Genomic DNA, 13,782 nt, shown 5'->3' on the forward strand with positions numbered 1-13,782 from the left:
GTTTCAATGAAATAAATCAAAATAATTTCTTAAAATCTCAAAATCAATATTAATATGTATTATACGTTAATCAAACCATGCTAACAAATAAATCACATAATCATAAATGGTGTAATGCTGCCATTTCATTTTCAGATAAGTATGACCACGTTTCACATGGGTCGTGTTCAGGTACGGTAGATCCTTCCAGTTCTTGTGCCACATTATCTGCTAATGACTCCTCTATACGATTTTTCATCAATAAAAATGTAAGTTGGCTAGGCTTAGTGAAATAACCCAACATGGTTCACAATCATAGCAATTAAAATAACATAAAAATATATGTGCAATGATATGGATGCAAATAGTGTATGAATGCATCAGATGGAATGATCGTCCATCTGCTTGGGTTAGAGGTTGTCAACCCGCATTTACCCGTTGGGTAGGCTTCCACCTTTCGATAGGCTTAGGCATAGCCTGCATCTGGTAACGCTCTGTCAGGATCGACCATGCATTATGCAAATGCAATGAATGATTGATGATATGTAAATGCATATTTTTCATATTTGACATAGTTGTCTTGATCAGAATATTCACATATGAATTTAGCGCACAATTATCATAACAAAATACTCAAATCAGTATAACAATCAATCAAATAATTACAAACGATTTATTTTAATTTTAATGAATTATGAGACAAGTTGAGTTACTCACCTGAGTCTAGTAGTATAGACTCTACAAGGTAATTAGGTTGGTTTGAATTCTGAGGTCCTATCAATTATATCAACGATATTATTATTCATCTATTTTTATTACATGGTGGGGCTCACCTTTGATTAACATCCTAGGTGGCCAAATCCAAAATGATCAAATAATTAAAATTTCTATTTTAGATTTTTATCTTTTATTTCATTTTTAATATTATAAAATTGATCGAAAATTACTTGATCGGGGTGGCCCATCAGATGATTAGATCATTCAGATTCTTGAGGTCTTGTCATGTTTTGCTTCTACATATTGGATGAATGGTGTGGATCTAACCACACATATACCAATGACTCATCCCAACCTTCTACGCCAAGTGATACCAACACTTACGCAAAAATCAAAGATTCCCTTATTAAACATTTCTATATCTGACTAGTGTAGCCCATTCGATGGTTAGAACGATCTGAAATTTAAGGCACTATTATCTTTTGATGCTTAAGATCAAATGATCCGATCAGATCTATCTTAACACATTCATATTGTACCCATTAAATTTATTTCTAAAATAATATTGAACAAATCTAAAATCATAAAGCATCACTTTGTTAAAATTGTCTCTACACACCTATACAATGATCATGTGGATAATCCACACCATCTATTATATAGATCAAGAAGAAATTAATAATATAATAAGAAATTAAAAAGATTCAAGGGTTGGAACTTATCTGATCAAGTCCGCTTAGAGGGCTTCCTATTTCTGTTTTTTTTCTTATGCAAAAACCTTATCCCCTTTTTAAAGAAAATTCTGATGAGCACATTCTCCCTTCCCTGAATTTAAATTTTTTTATGACATTTGATAAAAAATTATTACTACTATTTCAAGAATTGATCCCTTAACTTCACTCTCAATTAAAAATGTTTCTACCAACTCAATTATTGACTTATTCTTATTTTTTATTTAAAAATAAATTATTTAAATATTTAATTTAGTTTTTTTTTTTAAATGCACCAAAATTTAAAGTTGTTACACTTGTCCACGGGCATATATGCAGATGCAGCAAATGGCATTAGGTGGACCACATTGCTTAGATCCAATGACCTAAAAATCACATTGTTTTACTTCTTAAGTGGGTCCCAGTGTGCCAACAAAATGGAATGCTAAAATATTTTTTTTTATTAATCATCCAATTTTTTTATAAGTTGTGGCTCATTTGAGTGAAATGGCCAACATTGTGGTCTACCTCAGCGACTTGGCTATGACCTGAACTAGTGATGTGGGTGCAACCCTGACTATAGGGCCCACCTTGATGTATGTATATCCACGCTGTCGCACCCACATCGCTAGTTCAAGTTATAGCCAAGCCGCCTCGGTGTCTACACCGAAAAAACGAAATCGATGCAAATTTTAAGTAGACCACACCACAACGAACAATGGTCGTTGAACACCCACCGTTAAAAACTTACTAAGGTCAATCGTAATGTTTGTTGACCATCCATCGATTTAGTGGTAGGCATTCAAACTTCGATGATGGGAAAACACAAATATCAATTGTTCAAATTTCAGTAGCCCTCGTGAAGTTTTAGTGGTAGGCATTCAATCTCCTTGTGTTGCGGTCCACTTGAGCTTTGGATCTTCTTCATTTTGGGCTCACGCAGATATTGATGTTTCCCTCATCGTAGTTTGAGTGACTTTATGATGAGGTTGGATGACAAATAAACATTATGATGGGGCCAAGAAGGTTTCAAGGGATGCCATTATCCCCACTAATTTCTATAGTGTGGCCCTCTTAAGCTCCTGGCATGCTTCAAATTTTGGCTAGGTCTACTAAGGTGGGTAGGATCCTCAACATGGGACCCACCTTGATGTATGTGCCTTATATTCATGCGGTCCATTTGTTTTGAAAAACTTATTTTAGGGCATGATTCTAAAAGTGAATTAGATTCAAATCTCAGGAGGATATAATGGTAATTGACCATTAAAAACATCTCATGAGCTATATAAATTTTGAATCAAGCTTATATTTGTGTGGTCTATTCACCACCTTCAGTTTGACCTTAGTAATAAGTTGGATGGAAAATAAACATTCTGATGGCCCCATGAAGTTTTCAATAGTGGGGATTCAATCAGGATTGTTTCTTATAGTATGGTCAACCTAAGATTTAGACCTATTTCGTTTTTGAGATCATACCTTAAAATGAGCGATCAAAATGGATGGGCAAAAAGTGGATGTAAGCACTAAGCCGTTTCTAATTTGAAACCGTAAACTAGTTGCTGTTATACGCTGTTATTTTCGTTTTTTGTTGATGTGTCCTAATTGAGTGTTTAATGTTATTATTTTTTATTATTATGGTTTAATGTTTTATTTTGAAACAGATGGACGGAATGGATTCTATTAGTAACCTCTGAGTGGACCCCACATGACCCGAGAGCCACATTACTGTACATTACCGCAGACTATCGAATGTTTTTATTCATTTCCTTTCACCAAAACGCCCTAAATCCTTCGTTTCCTTGCGCCATCGCCGTCTGCGTCTCCCTCGCTCTCCCTCTCCCTCGCTCTCCCTCTCTCAATCTCCGTCGATCTCCCTCTCCCAATCTCCGTCGATCTCCCTCTCACTCTCCCTCCCTCTCCCTCGATCTCCCTCTCCCTCTTCCGATATCAACCCTCTCTCTCTGGATCTCCCTCTCACTCTCCCTCCCTCTCTCTATCTCCCTCTCTCTGGTTCAGACAGGTACATCAGCGTGCAGACAGGTACTATTGGTCATCTCTTTCAACCGTACATTTTTTTTGTTGGAGTAGTGATTGATACAGCTGCTCTGGAAATGATGAAATGAATGTTTTATTTTTTATTTTTTCCATGGGAAGCTTCTTGTGTTGATCCTCCGATATATGTATGTATCGACGTGTCAGTGGGTGTATGGATGCTGAGTACTCAGGCGCATGCACTGTATGTTTTCAGAGAAGAACTTTGATACTCTGGCAGAGTGTGATGGTTGATACTCATGCACTTAGAAATTACTTTAAAACTGCATAGGCGGCAATACATCATTCAATTTAAATCATTGAAATTATGGTTAGGTGAGTTCCTTATGGCTCAGCTGGTAGTTGGAATGTGTTTCAACATTGAGGTTTCATGGTTCTAATCATATTACATTTTAAAAAAATAAAAATAGAAATCATGATCAAGTTTAGATGTATCATGAACTAAAGATCAAGGGCTTGTTTGGATTGGCAATTATATTAATGTGCTGTGAGTGAATAATGATTACAATTACCACTATATTAGGAAGTAAAATAAGGTATTTGACTGTACATTATACCACTCTCTCAAGTCCACTTCTAACTATAAAATGCAGGTAAACCATTGCAATGGCAATATACAAGTGTATATACATATACATATATATGTACAGTTCATTCATTTTTGCAATATCAATTTATATTGGGATTTTAATAGTAGAGCCTGTTTATTTTACCCATTACCACTATAATAAGGAAAATCTATGATGATTACAAATTAATATACTCATGACCACTAGACCTTTTCTATACATTATGAAAGTAATCAGTGAAAAAAGCATGGGGTTGGATCTTGAATTGGTGGTGTTGGGCTTTCTTTTGAGTTAGCTCTATTTAAAATTTTAAACGTTCTTTTCAATATAATTTCTTTCAAATTCATTGAAATTTCTTTTATTGCTTCTCTAATACGGACTGTCATATACATACGTGGAGGAATTACATGATATGTGGGCGGCATCTTCGCAACTGTACACAGGTTTCGATATCTGAAAACTGGGGCCCATGGTTCTATCATCCAGATCACTAGACTGTTGTGTTCCATTGTGAATGAACAATCCTAACCATTTGATTTGTGGCCTACAGACTGATGCTTATGAAGAGAAAATACAATACTGTCTACATTCAACTGCAAAAAGGTTCTAATATTGTTCACCAGGATCTTCCAAGCTTGGATTATTTTATTTTATTTTTATTTTTTGGGAACCACGGGTTCGAAATGGCGAAATAATTCCATCGTATGTGTGCGTGCGTGCATGTATGAGAGGAGAGAGCTTCTACAGTTTATGGAGATGGTTGATGGATAAGACATGATATTGTGAAATAGGACTTTTCACCTACAGGCAATGATAAACATGCAACTTAGGTAGAACATCAGTAGCATGAAAATGATAGGTCCAAACCATGAAAATCATGGCTGGCTGATCCATTCACTAGGTGGGCTGCACCTGTACGGTGAGTCAGACCATTGGTTGTCCATTGTTTCCAACATCATGGCTAGAGCGGTGGCTTGTTGGTGGGGAAAGATCGTACTATACCACAAGTTGTCGTAACTTGCCTATAAGTGATTAGTTCTATGTGAAAATCTTAGCTGTCCCAATTATTGTACCTTGAAGCTATCTAATTCCTTTTATAATATTGTACCCTGAAGCTATCCAATTACTTTTATAATATTGTACCTTAGCATAGGTGAGAAATGGTCACAAAAACCTTAGTATATGTATAAAATTTTAAACGTTCTTTTCAATATAATTTCTTTCAAATTCATTGAAATTTCATTTATTGCTTCTCTAATACGGACTGTCATATAACATGGGTCCCAGTTTTCAGACATCTCTGGGATATTGGTTCTTCTTTTCATTGCTTTTTTGGGTTTAGATTTGCCTTGATATTTGTTAAGCTTGATACTTTTGTACTTCTTGTAGTGTCTCCTTCAGCATATCTCTTGTAAAAATTGCTGCTGCATTAGCTGAAAAATGGGATTTCTATGTCTAGGTAGCCATATGCAATTGGGAGCACATGATTTGTAGAGCTGTGGGAGCACTGGATCATTTCTCTAATTTAAATTTCAGTTTACTCAGTTCATAATTTCTGTGTTCAAATATCCCAAATACCAAAAACATTAGTTAATGCATACAAGAAAGTAGCAAGAACGTAGGAGGAAAAAGTGTGCAAAAGATTTATGAACTCAAAATAATCAAATTGTGGTCTGCTTCCTTAGCTTTAGTATACAGGGTCTGGGGTGCCTACTGCAATTATGTTAATTTCTAGTTAGACAGTAACAATAATTGAAATTTGAGGGTTAATATCTTTTTGATTAAACATGATATTTGCAGCTCTATTTACGAGTACATCTGAACAACCTCATTTTGGTGTGCAAGTCATCTAAGTCCAAAACAGATAAGGTTAGGTGACTTTCCATTAATATATGATATTCCTCATTAGTTTTTGAAAAGGTAGTGCCTACAGTTTCAACCAGCAAAAGGTAAACCGTAACACGTAACAGACTGCAACTTCCTATTCACATTGTTCTCTTTGCTATAGCTGAAAATTTTTATGTTTATTTTTTCATTGATTAGCTGCACTCTTTTATAGCTTTTTTTTTTTTTTTTAAAATTTTTAAAAATTTTTTAATTTCTAATCAATATGCAATCTTTTATTGTTTGCTATTGTCATGGATGTGCTTAGATACTTAGCTTACTCCTGACTTGTAACAGATCATTCTTTAGTAAGAGTGTTGTCAAATTTCAATCAGAACAGTTGCCGCAACACCCGAATTTAAGGGCAATTCAATGTGAACTGTGATGATGATTGATTTTATTCAAAGTCTGCTTGGTAGTAAGTTTTAATGTTTTAAAACTCCAATTTCTCCAATATAGTTCTCTAATTAAATCATCCATCTTCAACAATGAAAGAGATGAAAAGGGGATATTTGCAAACAACAAACCAAACCATTTACATAAAATGAAAAAGCAGGGCAGACAAACAAAATACATAAGACAATCTAATAGCTTGTCTCTACAAGCCTTACCTAGTACAGAGTTTCAGTCCATGTAAAACAGCAAACCCGAAAAAGAAAAAGAAAAGAAAAGAAAAAATAGAAATAGGGCTACCGAAGCAGGTGGGCCCCACAATGCTCCAACTCCACTTTTTAGAAAAAAATAGACAATCTTGGCATTTATAGTTTATTCAGAGTTGTTATATATGAGAATGAAGTTGCTAATCTTGATAACCATATGATGTATGCTTTGTATGTTTATTGAGTTGACTTATATTGCAAGGTCATATCAAAATTTATGCAAATCCAGTGCTCACGTGAGTCACAATAGGAAAATACAAATTTGGGTAGTATGCTTTATATGTATTACATTTTTTTCTTAAATTATTATTGTGACGTGTTAGTTTATAATTGTGACTTGTGATTGTGATTTGTAAGTTAGATAATTAGTTACCCGTTTGAGGATTTTTATGTGGCCATACATAGATATGGTGTGTTTTTGGTGGCATAGAAATCGCTCAAATTGTCCCATTTTGAACAGTTCAAGGTTGGATAGTATGCTTTCATATAATCTATTTAAATGTTCATGCCTGATCCATGGTCCATCTCGTTTATCTCTGGATATGTTTCTTCCGTTCCGTATCTAATGCCAAATATCTTTACATTGTTTTAAACATTTGGCATCGGAATTTAACGTAAGATCAACTTATCTGGAGAGGCATGGGGAGATGTTGCCGGATTTTCGGCATGGAGATTTAAATGGGAATATGAAAGTATTGCAATCTATCCAACCTTGGATGGGTAACTAATTTAGGATTTAATTGAGCGGTGGTCCCTGGAAGGTGGGAACCGCTGTTATGACCATGACGAAGCTATCTATTTTCTATGGACAACAATATGGGTGGCCTGACCATTTGGACAGGCCCGTGTTTATGTATTAGCTTGAAATTGATGGAGCAGACCCGAATGTGTGTCGGAGCTATCTGGATGTTGAGCGGGGGTCCCTTTAAACATGCATCAGAATTTGTTTATTCACTTTAAACACATTTAGTCAGTAGGGTCCAACCATCATTTTAACATCAAAATTGACTTGATTATCCTATTTGTTGCAGAATGTTGTCATTAAGTAGCAAAGCATGGATGGACAAACATAGGTTAAGTTCAGAATATTTGGATGGACTTGTGCATTTTATTGAGTTTACAAAGAACAACGGTGGTGGATTTGATCATTATTCGTGTCCGTGTGTGAAATGTAGAAATGGGAGTGGGATGTTCACTCTTGGAGAGATTCATGAGCATTTGCTCATTAACGGTATTGATAAGTCTTACACATATTGGATTTTTCACGGTGAAAGTCTTGCGAAAAGTAACGAGAAACCATCATCATCGACGTTTGATGATCAATCCGATGATGAGTATCCTAGAATGGAGGAACTTGTTAATGATGCATTTAGAAATAATGTAGAACATGTTGATACTCTTATGGATGATCTTAGAAGAAATGAAAATTGTCATGAAGACCTTGATGCAGAAAGATATAAGGCCTTATTTGATGATGCAAGATAATCTTTGTACCCTTCTTGCCTTAGAGAACTCACAAAATTATTGGTTACTGTTGAGTCGTATAATTTAAAGGCACGTAATGGTTGGTTGGATAACAGCTTTAATGATCTTCTTCAATTGGTGTAGAAGTTGTTACCAGTAGAAAACACGTTGCCAGTGAGCACATATCAAGCGTAAAAGATGATCAACTCATTGGGAATGACTTATGAGACTATATATGCATGTCCCAATGATTGTATTATTTATTGGAAAGAGTATAAAGATAGACAAAATTGTCCAACATATCATACATCGAGATGGAGGTCAGATTACTTGGCGGCTCATGCCACTTGAATTTTGTTGTTGCCCACCTGAGTTTTGGATCATCTTATAATTGGGATCCAAGGAGAACATAAAGGGACAACACATGATGGACGTACTGGATTTCATGCACGTCAAGGTGGGTCCTACACCACCTGTATTCAGGTGGGCTCACCTAATTTTTGAATCTTCCATATTTTTAGATTCAACGAGAACATGATTGGACACACATGGACGGATTGGATGACATTCATACAACAAGGTGGGCCCCACACATCACGCTGTACTATCACATTATTCTACAGAATGCTGCAGGGAAAGCAAAAGTGGGATTATGGATCCTCTGCACTAGGGCGCACATCTTTAAACTGATGACAGCGCGGCTTCTTATCAAACGACTATGGTACGATGACATCGATTTGGTGGGGCCCACTTTTAATGGACCATTCCCAAAGAATGTACTACATTGGAAGATCTTTTCTACCAACTGGGCCACTTGTTTTTTTACTTGAACGTGAACCGTTGATGCATTTCTATTTTTAACCAACTATTTAGAAGCCACGCATGAAAAGATACGAATGCCATCCAGATAACATATTTTTCTGGGAATAACCCATCGACGGTGGGATCCAAATGATGAACGGTCTGGATCAGGATGGACCCCGGTAGTTCAAATTGAAAACCCGAGTCAACTATTGAGTATAATCAGGCTGAGGATGGTACGCTTGATTTCATCCTCCCGCCCTAAAGGAGAATTTGACCCCTATAGACGCAACTTTTTACCCAGTTTCTTTTTCTAAAGAGTCCAAAAGTTAACTTCTCAATTTATATGTTGGATGTACGGACGAGCATTTGAGGACCAAAATACCCCTACCTTCCTTTCGAAAGTGGATTGGCTAGTGTGCGGAGATGGATGGACGCGGATTTCCTGCACTTGAAACTTAGGTACTGTCCACCGTGATGTTTTTCAGAAATCCACTCTAATCATCTATTCTGTGAGCTCATTTTAAGAGAAGAAACCAAAATTAAGCAGGATACAAGACTCAAGTGGGCCATACTAAAGGAAAAAGGTGGCTAGGGAAATTTCTACCATTGAAACCATCCTAAGTTCGACAGTGATGTTTAAATGTCATCATATCGTTAATAACGTCATTTGTATTGGGATGAGCTGAAAACACAAATGATTCAAAACTTTTTGGCCCCACGAATATTTCAACAATAGACATTGAATTATCACTTTTTCGGCTTGCTTGAGCATTGGATACGGTTCATTTTTGGCTTCAATCCTAAAATAAACTCAAAAAACGGATGGACAGAGAGGATTTATCACAAATGTGATAGTGGGACACACCTGGTTCCCAGCGCAGGAACTTCCTGCGAAAGGCTTTCATAGGAAATCCACGTCCAAGACGGATTGGCTACTCCCCTGACACCAGCCTGTGTGTGGTGGTCGGTGCTCTATGGGCCTCAACATGATGTATGTATTTCATCCATTTCGTTCATTCATTTTTACAGATCATTTTAGGACTTTATAAAAAAAATTTGATAGGGATATAAATCTTAGGTGGACCACACCATAGGAAAACAATAATGATTAGATATCCACCATTAAAATCCCCTTAAAGCCCACTGTACTATTTATTTGACATCCAATATGTTGATTAGGTCATAACGACCCAAATGAAGGGAAAAAATAAATATCAGCTTGATCCAAATTTTTATGGCCCCAAAACGTTTTTAATGGTCAACATTCATTCAACATTGTTTCCTTTATTGTGGTTCACTTAAGATTGAGATATTACTCATTTTTTCTTTCATACCATAAAATGATCTACAAAAATAGATGGACGACATGGATGAAACGCATACATCATGGTAGGGCCCACAGAGCACCGACCACCAGCCAATGGCAGGGGGAGTAGCCAATCCGTTTCCCTGGTGTGCAAAGACGAGCGATGACGCTCCTTGAACTCCGAGTTGTACCAACGGTTCAAAAGAGATCAAAGTTACATGGGCCCTACTGTTAACGTTCATCCGTATTTCGAAATCATTTCAGAGCATTATCCAAAAAAAAAAAAAAATCATATCCAAAGATCAGTTGGACCACACCACAAATAGCAGCGGGGAAATTTATTTTCACCGTTAAAAATTTTGTAGGGCCCACCATAATGTTTATTTTCCATCCAATCTATTCATGAGGTCATAAAGACTTGATAACTTTGGGCCCATGTAACTTTGATCTCTTTTGAATGGAAATGGATTGGCTACTCCCCCTGGCACCAGAATGGTTGGTGTTCGGTGCTCTATGGGACCCACCATGATGTATTTGTTTCATCCATGCCGTCCATATATTTTTAAAGATCATTTTAAGATATGAGACCAAAGATGAGGTATATATCAATCTCAAATGGACCACAATACATGAAACAATTTTGAACGAGTATCGACCATTAAAAACATTTCGGGGGCCATAAAAGTTTTGGATCAAGCTGATTTTTGTTCTTTTCCCTTCATCTGGGTCTATATGACCTAATCAACAGATTGGATGTCAAATAAACAGTACAGTAGGCCTTAGGAGGATTCTAATGGTGGATATCCAATAACTATTGTTTTCATGTGGTGTGGTCCACATGAGAATTATATCTCTCTCGTTTTTGGAATCAAGCACTAAAATGATCTTTAAAAATGGATGAACGGAATGGATGAAACACATACATCATGGTGGGGCCTATAGAGCACTGACCACCAGCCACGGGGCTGGTGGCAGGGGGAGTAGCCAATCTGTTCCCCTTTTGAACCCTTCGTACAACTCGGAGTTGAAGGAGCATTAGCGCTCATCTTCGCACACCAGCCGATCCGCTTATGAAAGGAAGGGGTATTTTGGTCCTCAAATGCTCTTCCGTATGTCCAACGACTAAGTTAGGAGGTAAGTTTTGGACTCTTCGCAGAAGAAACTAGATAAGAAGTTGCGTCTACAGTGGTCAATATCTTGCCATAAAGCCCTAAAACCCCTTTTCTCCTCTCTCCCAGCACATAAAACGAGAGCGAAGCTTTCTCTCAAGCCCTCTTCCCTTAAACCCTAAAACGGTGATCTTAGGGTTTTTGCTGCAGAAAGCTCCATCTCCTCTTGAGGCAAGCATCTCTCTCTCTCTCTCTCTCTCTCTCTCTCTCTCTTCCTCCTTCGCTTTCTCTGTCTCTGCTTAGCTTTTCTGTAGATTTTGATTGATTGCAGAAAACAGATTCATATGTGCAGTCGATTAGTTGCATGTGAGTGTGTGTGGGGTGTGGACAGGGCTGCAACTTGGGCTTGTCGAGTTTTAGAATATCTTTTAAAAAAAAAGAAAAAGAAAAAAAGGAATAAGTCATCTTAGTGGGGCTAGTCAGCTTAGTGAATTGGATGCCATATTTAGACAACAATGGGCCCAACACGTAATTTAGACAATTTTAATGGCGGGACTTCTCTTGTTTTATTTTTTTTATTTTTATTGTTTTATTGTTTTTATTGTTTTTATTGTTTTTTTTATTGTTGTTTTTTTTTTTTTTTTTTAAATTTATTGTTTTTTTGGTTGTTGTTCCATCTATAAGATGAGGGGATACCCCAAAAAATCAGAACATTCCGAGACTCACGTTGGCCCCACCTGATAAATTTATATGTTTTTGGTATGATTTACATCGTACCTGTGCCGCACCTAAGTCCTGAATTAGATTGATTTTTTGGATCCACGGTGAAAATGTGGTGGCACACGTAATAGACAGAGGGTGGATCTGAAGCATGTTTCTCCATGTAGCGCTTAGTTAATGCAAGTCATGCTTCCATGCATGATGTCAGGCTAATGTAGTCCAGGATAATTAAAATTGGAATTGATGCAACTTAACAATTTATACTTACCTAATTCAATTATCAGAAGTGGGGTTTTCAATAATCTAGACTGTTCACCTATTGAGAACTTCCATAGACTAAGCATGGACTTCAACATTTTTTTTTTTTTTTTGCAGATTTGAATATCTTAGCCTTTGATGTATGGACTATTATCATCATATTTCTCTCATTTAACATCTATATGTAGTACATAATTTCAAATAGTTAGGATTGTACTTTTGAGTTGATTCATGTGGCATAGCGCATTAGGGTGGAGCCATGATTTTCAATGGTCTGATTTGAGTCTCTTGCAAGGTATTCCGTAACGGTAACTGTGGTCGTAACGGCCACCACTGTTACCTTTATAACATGAGGTGTCATGGCTGTTTTGGTCTCTCTCTCTCTCTCTCTCTCTCTCTCTCTCTCTCTCTCTTTCTTAATTGAAAAAAATCTGAAAAACCTATATCGACCGTGTAATGGTCCATAACGGTGCTGTTACGGCCTTTACGGGAGGCGTAACGGGCTGTTAGGGGGGTTGTAACAGCCTTTACGGGTCATTTTTCTGTAACGGCTGTTACGACTTTTAGGACCTTGTAACGTGTAACGGTTGCTACCGTTACCTTTACGTAACGGCTTTACGGTACACCATGGTCTCTTCCATGCTATGTGATCATTCCCTATTTATTGATTTCTAATTGCTTCAACCATTGTACTCTTCCAAAGGATTTAGGAGAAGGATATGCTTTGGATGAGGCTAGATCCCCTATGACTTTCATGGAATTAGTTTTTTTTATACAACTGTTGAGTATGTGTCCCACTATGATGTTTTCGAGGCATCCAACTTGTCCATAAGGGTTGCTCCATCATGAAACTGGGATGCCTAAAAAAATAGGCTGATCCAACCATCACGTGGGCCATGAATTGAATTAGAGGTTTTTGGGCGGTTATCCAATGGTTCTATTGGGTGGCACGCCATGTTGTTTTTGTATGATCCAATCTGTAGTAAGCCCCTCCACGATGGTAGGATTTCCAAGAACTCAAGCCTATACACTTATTAGGCGGGCCACACCATAGAGAACCATGGAAAACCACCCAAAAACCTCCAAATTCATGTCTTCGGGCTACTAAGATGAAATCTCTATGAGACCCACCTCATTCATCACATGCACTATCTCATCTTCACCCCAGCACCCAAAAATCAGGCTGATCCAAAACTATGGCGGGCCACACCATAGAGGACATTATAAATGATGCCTAAAACCTCTACATTCAAGTGACGTGTCCCATCTGAGTTTTGGATGGCCAGATGTCTAGGGCATATCTTCTTCCTGGTTGGACACATATGATGAATGGATTGGATGGCATATACATGCCACATTTGGCCCTCACAAACTTGTGGATGGTTTTAGTGGTGGTCGTTCCCATCCAACTGTTTCTTGTGGTGTGGCCCATCTGATTTTTTTTTTAATTATTATTATTATTATAATTTTTATCAGCTTGATATTTGGGCTCAGGACCAATCTTGGGGTGGCTCACCTTTGACGGATGAGGTGGATCCCATGCATTGCTAG

The 13,782-nt window shown here is 37.3% G+C and overlaps 1 protein-coding gene across 2 annotated transcripts in view; it reads left to right on the top strand.

Annotated features, from left to right (window-relative positions):
- The first annotated feature begins 3,422 nt into the window (after positions 1–3,422).
- LOC131219102 (probable nucleolar protein 5-2) overlaps positions 3,423–13,782 on the top strand; it is a 33,917-nt gene continuing 23,557 nt past the window's right edge. The window contains exon 1 of one of the 2 annotated variants that reach the window (XM_058214102.1): positions 3,423–3,446. The gene's annotated coding sequence lies outside the window, so the exon portion shown is untranslated. Of the gene's footprint in view, positions 3,447–5,810; positions 5,897–13,782 lie in introns of those variants that run through there. The other variant, XM_058214101.1, reaches the window with a different exon arrangement.

The sequence above is a fragment of the Magnolia sinica genome, chromosome 11 (genome assembly GCF_029962835.1).
Source record: "Magnolia sinica isolate HGM2019 chromosome 11, MsV1, whole genome shotgun sequence".
In the NCBI taxonomy this organism is placed as follows: domain Eukaryota; kingdom Viridiplantae; phylum Streptophyta; class Magnoliopsida; order Magnoliales; family Magnoliaceae; genus Magnolia; species Magnolia sinica.